The following is an 8,505-nucleotide window of genomic DNA, read 5'->3' as shown; positions in this document are numbered from 1 at the left end:
AATGCAGGCAGACGTGCTATGCAAATGTCTTTGCACTAGTGGGACTATAGCAAAGTCCAATAGCCACGTATAGGATGCCACTAGGTACACTGAGTGTGTGCTAGTATAATGGCTTCGTTATAATTTGTTGGAGTGTGCAACGCAGGCAGATGCGCTCTGCAAATGTCTTGGCACTAGTGGGACTATAGCAAAGTCCAATAGCCACGTATAGGATGCCACTAGGTACACTGTGTGTTTGCTAGTATAATGGATGAGTTTAAAAAAGATAGAGTGTGCAATGCAGGCAGACGTGCTGCAAATAACGTTCCAATACTGTGAATTGACAAAAGTACAATAGCCACGTTTAGGATACAACTAGGTACAGTGAGTGTTTGCTAGTATAATGGCTTCGTTATAATTAGTTGGAGTGTGCAACGCAGGCAGATGCGCTCTGCAAATGTCTTGGCACTAGTGGGACTATAGCAAAGTCCAATAGCCACGTATAGGATGCCACTAGGTACACTGACTGTTTGGTAGTATAATGGCTGAGTTTAAAAAAGTTAGAGTGTGCAATGCAGGCAGACGTGCTGCAAATAACGTTCCAATACTGTGAATTGACAAAAGTACAATAGCCACGTTTAGGATGCCACTAGGTACACTGACTGTTTGCTAGTATAATGGCTGAGTTTAAAAAAGTTAGAGTGTGCAATGCAGGCAGACGTGCTGCAAATAACGTTCCAATACTGTGAATTGACAAAAGTACAATAGCCACGTATAGGATGCCACTAGGTACACTGACTGTTTGCTAGTATAATGGCTGAGTTTAAAAAAGTTAGAGTGTGCAATGCAGGCAGACGTGCTGCAAATAACGTTCCAATACTGTGAATTGACAAAAGTACAATAGCCACGTTTAGGATGCCACTAGGTACACTGACTGTTTGCTAGTATAATGGCTGAGTTTAAAAAAGTTAGAGTGTGCAATGCAGGCAGACGTGCTGCAAATAACGTTCCAATACTGTGAATTGACAAAAGTACAATAGCCACGTTTAGGATGCCACTAGGTACACTGACTGTTTGGTAGTATAATGGCTGAGTTTAAAAAAGTTAGAGTGTGCAATGCAGGCAGACGTGCTGCAAATAACGTTCCAATACTGTGAATTGACAAAAGTACAATAGCCACGTTTAGGATACAACTAGGTACAGTGAGTGTTTGCTAGTATAATGGCTGAGTTTAAAAAAGTTAGAGTGTGCAATGCAGGCAGACGTGCTGCAAATAACGTTCCAATACTGTGAATTGACAAAAGTACAATAGCCACGTTTAGGATGCCACTAGGTACAGTGAGTGTTTGCTAGTATAATGGCTGAGTTTAAAAAAGTTAGAGTGTGCAATGCAGGCAGACGTGCTGCAAATAACGTTCCAATACTGTGAATTGACAAAAGTACAATAGCCACGTTTAGGATGCCACTAGGTACACTGACTGTTTGCTAGTATAATGGCTGAGTTTAAAAAAGTTAGAGTGTGCAATGCAGGCAGACGTGCTGCAAATAACGTTCCAATACTGTGAATTGACAAAAGTACAATAGCCACGTTTAGGATGCCACTAGGTACACTGACTGTTTGGTAGTATAATGGCTGAGTTTAAAAAAGTTAGAGTGTGCAATGCAGGCAGACGTGCTGCAAATAACGTTCCAATACTGTGAATTGACAAAAGTATAATAGCCACGTTTAGGATGCCACTAGGTACACTGACTGTTTGGTAGTATAATGGCTGAGTTTAAAAAAGTTAGAGTGTGCAATGCAGGCAGACGTGCTGCAAATAACGTTCCAATACTGTGAATTGACAAAAGTACAATAGCCACGTTTAGGATACAACTAGGTACAGTGAGTGTTTGCTAGTATAATGGCTGAGTTTAAAAAAGTTAGAGTGTGCAATGCAGGCAGACGTGCTGCAAATAACGTTCCAATACTGTGAATTGACAAAAGTACAATAGCCACGTTTAGGATACAACTAGGTACAGTGAGTGTTTGCTAGTATAATGGCTGAGTTTAAAAAAGTTAGAGTGTGCAATGCAGGCAGACGTGCTGCAAATAACGTTCCAATACTGTGAATTGACAAAAGTACAATAGCCACGTTTAGGATGCCACTAGGTACAGTGAGTGTTTGCTAGTATAATGGCTGAGTTTAAAAAAGTTAGAGTGTGCAATGCAGGCAGACGTGCTGCAAATAACGTTCTAATACTGTGAATTGACAAAAGTACAATAGCCACGTTTAGGATGCCACTAGGTACAGTGAGTGTTTGCTAGTATAATGGCTGAGTTTTAAAAAGTTAGAGTGTGCAATGCAGGCAGACGTGCTGCAAATAACGTTCCAATACTGTGAATTGACAAAAGTACAATAGCCACGTTTAGGATGCCACTAGGTACACTGACTGTTTGCTAGTATAATGGCTGAGTTTAAAAAACTTGGAGTGTGCAATGCAGGCAGATGTGCTCTGCAAATGTCTTGGCACTAGTGGGACTATAGCAAAGTCCAATAGCCACGTATAGGATGCCACTAGGTACACTGAGTGTGTGCTAGTATAATGGCTTCGTTATAATTTGTTGGAGTGTGCAACGCAGGCAGATGCGCTCTGCAAATGTCTTGGCACTAGTGGGACTATAGCAAAGTCCAATAGCCACGTATAGGATGCCACTAGGTACACTGAGTGTTTGCTAGTATAATGGCTTCGTTATAATTAGTTGGAGTGTGCAACGCAGGCAGATGCGCTCTGCAAATGTCTTGGCACTAGTGGGACTATAGCAAAGTCCAATAGCCACGTATAGGATGCCACTAGGTACACTGAGTGTTTGCTAGTATAATGGCTGAGTTTAAAAAACTTGGAGTGTGCAATGCAGGCAGATGTGCTCTGCTAATGTCTTTGCACTAGTGGGACTATAGCAAAGTCCAATAGCCACGTATAGGATGCCACTAGGTACACTGAGTGTGTGGTAGTATAATGGCTTAGTTATAATTCGTTGGAGTGTGCAACGCAGGCAGACGTGCTGCAAATGTCTTGGCACTAGTGGGACTATAGCAAAGTCCAATAGCCACGTATAGGATGCCACTAGGTACACTGAGTGTTTGCTAGTATAATGGCTTCGTTATAATTTGTTGGAGTGTGCAACGCAGGCAGATGCGCTCTGCAAATGTCTTGGCCCTAGTGGGACTATAGCAAAGTCCAATAGCCACGTATAGGATGCCACTAGGTACACTGAGTGTTTGCTAGTATAATGGCTGAGTTTAAAAAACTTGGAGTGTGCAATGCAGGCAGATGTGCTCTGCTAATGTCTTTGCACTAGTGGGACTATAGCAAAGTCCAATAGCCACGTATAGGATGCCACTAGGTACACTGAGTGTTTGCTAGTAAAATTGCTTAGTTTAAAAAACTTGGAGTGTGCAATGCAGGCAGATGTGCTCTGCAAATGTCTTTGCACTAGTGGGACTATAGCAAAGTCCAATAGCCACAGATAGGATGCCACTAGGTACACTGAGTGTTTGCTAGTATAATGGCTTACTTAGAATGAGTTGGAGTGTGCAGAGGACAAGAGGGTACAGTGGCAGGATTGTGGTGCTCTGGGTAGAGGAATGGAAGCCTGCCTTTCTATTCCCTCCTAATGGTGAAATGCAGGGAGGAAATCCCTGACCTGGGCTACACAGACGCTGTTGCTGTTTGCAGGACCTGTCACCTATGGCTCTCTGACCCTGCCGGTACGAGCCCTTAAAAGGACTGCTAGAATGTGCTCTCCCTAAGCTGTCTAACGCTGTGTATGCAGCGCATACAGCTGTATCGGCGATAGGACAAAGGACAGATCTGCGACAGTGATGTCTGACACCAAAGACGCAGAAGGCAGATAATGGCGATCGTGAAGAAAATGTCCGGTTTTATAATGCAGGGACATGTGACATGCAGATCCTATCACACATGCCGTTGCTTCTCTGCCTCAAAGTCCACTTAGGTGTGTGTGTGTCTGTGATTGGCTGACATGCTGGCCAGCCCCACAAGACGCGCGCGCTTAGGGAAGGAAGACAAGAAAAAAAAAAAAAAAATGGCGATCGCCATTATAGAAACAGCAGTGATCTGAAGGCGCTGTTCACGCACACTATACACTGAAATGTGATAATAGTTTGATTCACAGAGTGACTTACACTATTACAGCAGAAACCAAGCTAAGATTTAGCTGTTTTTTGGCTGCTAGAACCGTTCTCGAACGTTTCTAGAACTATCGAGCTTTTGCAAAAAGCTCGAGTTCTAGTTCGATCTAGAACATGCCCCAAAATCACTCGAGCCTAGAACTGGAGAACCACGAACCACGAACCGCGCTCAACTCTAATCATGACACGTGGGCTATAACACAATGGACCGTGTGACAAAGAAGAAAGGAGAGAAAGAAGAGGAAGAAAATGCAACTACCTGTAACATTACGTGATAGTCACTGGTAAGTATCACTTGACAATTCAAGTGAAAAAGGATTCCTTTATTAAAGGGTTCTCAGTCGCCTCAGGATCATGAAATACTAGGGTAAATGATATGAGAATGGGTAAGAAGCACCACTAAAGGAAATATGAGATGCAGGACATATATCTATAAACCCCTGAACTACATGATAGAAATAAAAAGAAGAAAAAAGAAAAAAAAGAAGAAAGAAGAAGAACACATAGAATGCGGAAAGAGAATGGGTACAACTACCTGAGTTACTGCAGGGAGGCCCCTGGTTGGTATTGTGAGGGTTAGTGGAATTCCTTCACTGAAGGGTTCTCAGTTGCCTCAGGTTCGTGAAAAATGCTATAGACAAATAATGCCCGGAGAAAAGGGGTTCATATACAGCGAATAATGGTAATACAAGGTACATGTGTCACATGTAATAGTATATATATATATATTGTACTAAGCTCTACACCAGAAATAGAAAGTAGTCCCTCTGCCTTCTGTCTAGGTGCCCTGAGTTATGTCCTGTAAACTGTCACAGGGACCCAGACACACATGTGTAGTAGGGGAATATCCCTGCTGAGATGCCAGTGCTAGAGCACTCGTTTGCTGTGGAGTTGAACGCTATGTGAGCAGTTCTTACCTTCAATGAGCAGAAGTCTCTTTTTTCAGATTTCAATATCTCTGTGGGTATCTGGCAGAAATATGGAATACTCTTTACTGCTAAGACCCTGTACACCACTCCCACTAAAGGGGGCTTTACACACTGCGACATCGCTAATGCGGAGTCGTTGGGGTCACGGAATTTGTGACGCACATCCGGCCGCATTAGCGATGTTGCTGCGTGTGACACCGATGAGCGATTTTGCATCGCTGCAAAAACGTGCAAAATCGCTCATCGGTGACATGGGTCTCCATTCTCGATTATCGTTACTGCAGCAGTAACGATGTAGTTCGTCGCTCCTGCGGCAGCACACATCGCTCCGTGTGACACCGCAGAAACGAGGAACCTCTCCTTACCTGCCTCCCAGCCGCTATGAGGAAGGAAGGAGGTGGGCGGGATGTTCCGGCCACTCATCTCCGCCCCTCCGCTGCTATTGGGCGGTCGCTCAGTGACGTCGCTGTGACGCCGCACGGACCGCCCCCTTAGAAAGGAGGCGGTTCGCCGGTCACAGCGACGTCGCCGGGCAGGTAAGTATGTGTGACGGGTCTGGTCGGTGTTGTGCAGCATGGGCAGCGATTTGCCCGTGTCGCGCAACAGATGGGGGCGGGTATCCACACTAGCGATATCGGGACCGATATCGCAGTGTGTAAAGTAGCCTTTAATAAACTGTGTAAAGGATTTTAAGTAAAAATCCACAATAAACCAGCGCTAGATGGGTTTTTATAATTTTATTAATAGACCACAAATAAAACATTTTTTGCTATCCTTGTTTCAAGACAGAGTATTTGATAATATACAATACACTGATTATTACTAAAACCAAGGACCACATAAAACAAGGACCACATAAAATAAAAAATGAAAGTAATGAGAATAAAATTATTTTGTATAACCAATTAACTTCGAGGTGATACAATATTCACATTCATTTAGTTTTACCAGTCTAATGTAATGCCCCGGCCGGTGGCATATATTTTGTTTGGTTAATAATTTAGACTTATACAATGAAAGATGTACTATACCACCCCTGGCTAACTTACAAGTTTTAAGTTGTACAATATAAGTTTGCGACGTTATATTCGCCCCCAGGGCCTGGGGGAATAAACCTCACAACAACTTGACCGCAAAAAACACCCCGGATTTCTCCGTTGATTAGGCTGGAACCGCTATGTACAGGATTGACCTGTTAGACTTCCAGAGCGGACGTTTTGAGGCCAGTGGCCGCGACTAGTGCTGGCTCTGGGGGAGATGTATGGTTACCGACATCCCTCTTTACAGAGCCTTTATAACACTTCACAAGGCCACAAACCAGCCGGTCCCGTATTCTCCCAAATGTACTTTCGAAATCAAGCAGTACGAAGCCACTGAAAGCACCAAGATGTTGGCTGCGGACAACAATAAGATCAGCGGTAACTACTCAGCCTCTCCAGCGGGCAGTCCAGACCGTATCCAGTGTCAGCTGACTGATTCCACACAGGAGGAAGTTGCTTGGCAGGTTAGCACCACACAAGGCTCCGATCCGCTTCCAAACGAGCAATGCAGAATCGCTGGAGGTACCAATGTATCCTGGTTGCAGACAAAGGAAATGTCAGCGGTAACCTCTCAACCTCTCCAGCAGGCAATCCGTACCGTGTCCAGTGGAAGCCGGTTGATTCCACACGAGGGAGAGATTACTTGGCAGGTTATCAACGCACAGGTGAGGTAGGCTAAAAAAAAGAAAACTGATCCGACGCGCGTTTCGGGGGCGTGTAACGGCCCCCTTCCTCAAGGATAACTCAGCTGTTGCCTAGAGCACTATTTATGCATATATTTAATTGGTTATAATTTGCATAAAATTAAACAATGTTTAAATTCAACCAACATTCAATGACCACTACATATATCAATTTGTGAAAGACCGTTCATAATAGCCATATAATATAATTATGTGCAAAGGTTTTTCTAAAGGTTTTTCTAAAAAGATATAGCCTTGCTTGTATCATCATATACTGGGAAGACAATGTGTATATATGCATATGCTTTTTTTCAACAATAAATTTAACAAAAGGACATCATAAAGGTGTAATATAAATTTGCTATAATATGAAAAGCCCCTTATATCTACATCAACCTTGGGCAAGTGAAGCACCAATTTTAATATATATTATGCATATATACACATATATCTCCATGACAATCACTTTTTTTTTTTTTTTTTTTTTTTCCTTCTCTCCGTATTATTATCAGTACCTATTACTCCTCTACCTATAAAAATATAAATTAATTAAAAGCAAACAGTTCTATATCATTATTGAGTCCATATGGTTTCAAGGTGTTCAATTCAAAAATCCATTGGCTTTCTGCTCGTGACATTTTTTTAATGAAATCGCCACCTCTCCAATCCTTAGTTATTTTTTGTACGCCCCATACTTGGGATCCTTTAAAGGACCCTCCATGTTTTAACACATAATGTCTGGATAGGGGGTGCTTAGTACATTTATTTTTAACACTTCTAATGTGCTCACCCACCCTTTTCCATAGGGGTCTAATAGTTCTCCCAATGTATTTTTTCTGACAGGGACATTGAATGCAATATACTACTCCCTTTGATTGACATGTAATAAATTCTCTAATCATGACTTCTGACTGCCCCTGTAAGAAGGATTTCCGTGAAATATTTTTTGTATTCTTACATACTATACAGCTTTTGCATGGAAAAAAACCTTTCAGGCCAAATAATCCTCCCTTATTAGGTGCTGTAAGATTACGTATGGTGGGTGCCACTAAATTGCCAATATTGTTTGCCTTCCTATATATGAATATAACGTCGCAAACTTATATTGTACAACTTAAAACTTGTAAGTTAGCCAGGGGTGGTATAGTACATCTTTCATTGTATAAGTCTAAATTATTAACCAAACAAAATATATGCCACCGGCCGGGGCATTACATTAGACTGGTAAAACTAAATCAATGTGAATATTGTATCACCTCGAAGTTAATTGGTTATACAAAATAATTTTATTCTCATTACTTTCATTTTTTATTTTATGTGGTCCTTGTTTTATGTGGTCCTTGGTTTTAGTAATAATCAGTGTATTGTATATTATCAAATACTCTGTCTTGAAACAAGGATAGCAAAAAATGTTTTATTTGTGGTCTATTAATAAAATTATAAAAACCCATCTAGCGCTGGTTTATTGTGGATTTTTACTTAAAATCCTTTACACAGTTTATTAAAGGCTACTTTACACACTGCGATATCGGTCCCGATATCGCTAGTGTGGATACCCGCCCCCATCTGTTGCGCGACACGGGCAAATCGCTGCCCATGCTGCACAACACCGACCAGACCCGTCACACATACTTACCTGCCAGGCGACGTCGCTGTGACCGGCGAACCGCCTCCTTTCTAA

The sequence above is a fragment of the Anomaloglossus baeobatrachus genome, unplaced genomic scaffold (assembly GCF_048569485.1).
Source record: "Anomaloglossus baeobatrachus isolate aAnoBae1 unplaced genomic scaffold, aAnoBae1.hap1 Scaffold_470, whole genome shotgun sequence".
Lineage (NCBI taxonomy): Eukaryota > Metazoa > Chordata > Amphibia > Anura > Aromobatidae > Anomaloglossus > Anomaloglossus baeobatrachus.
Note: the sequence above shows the minus strand (reverse complement) of the source record.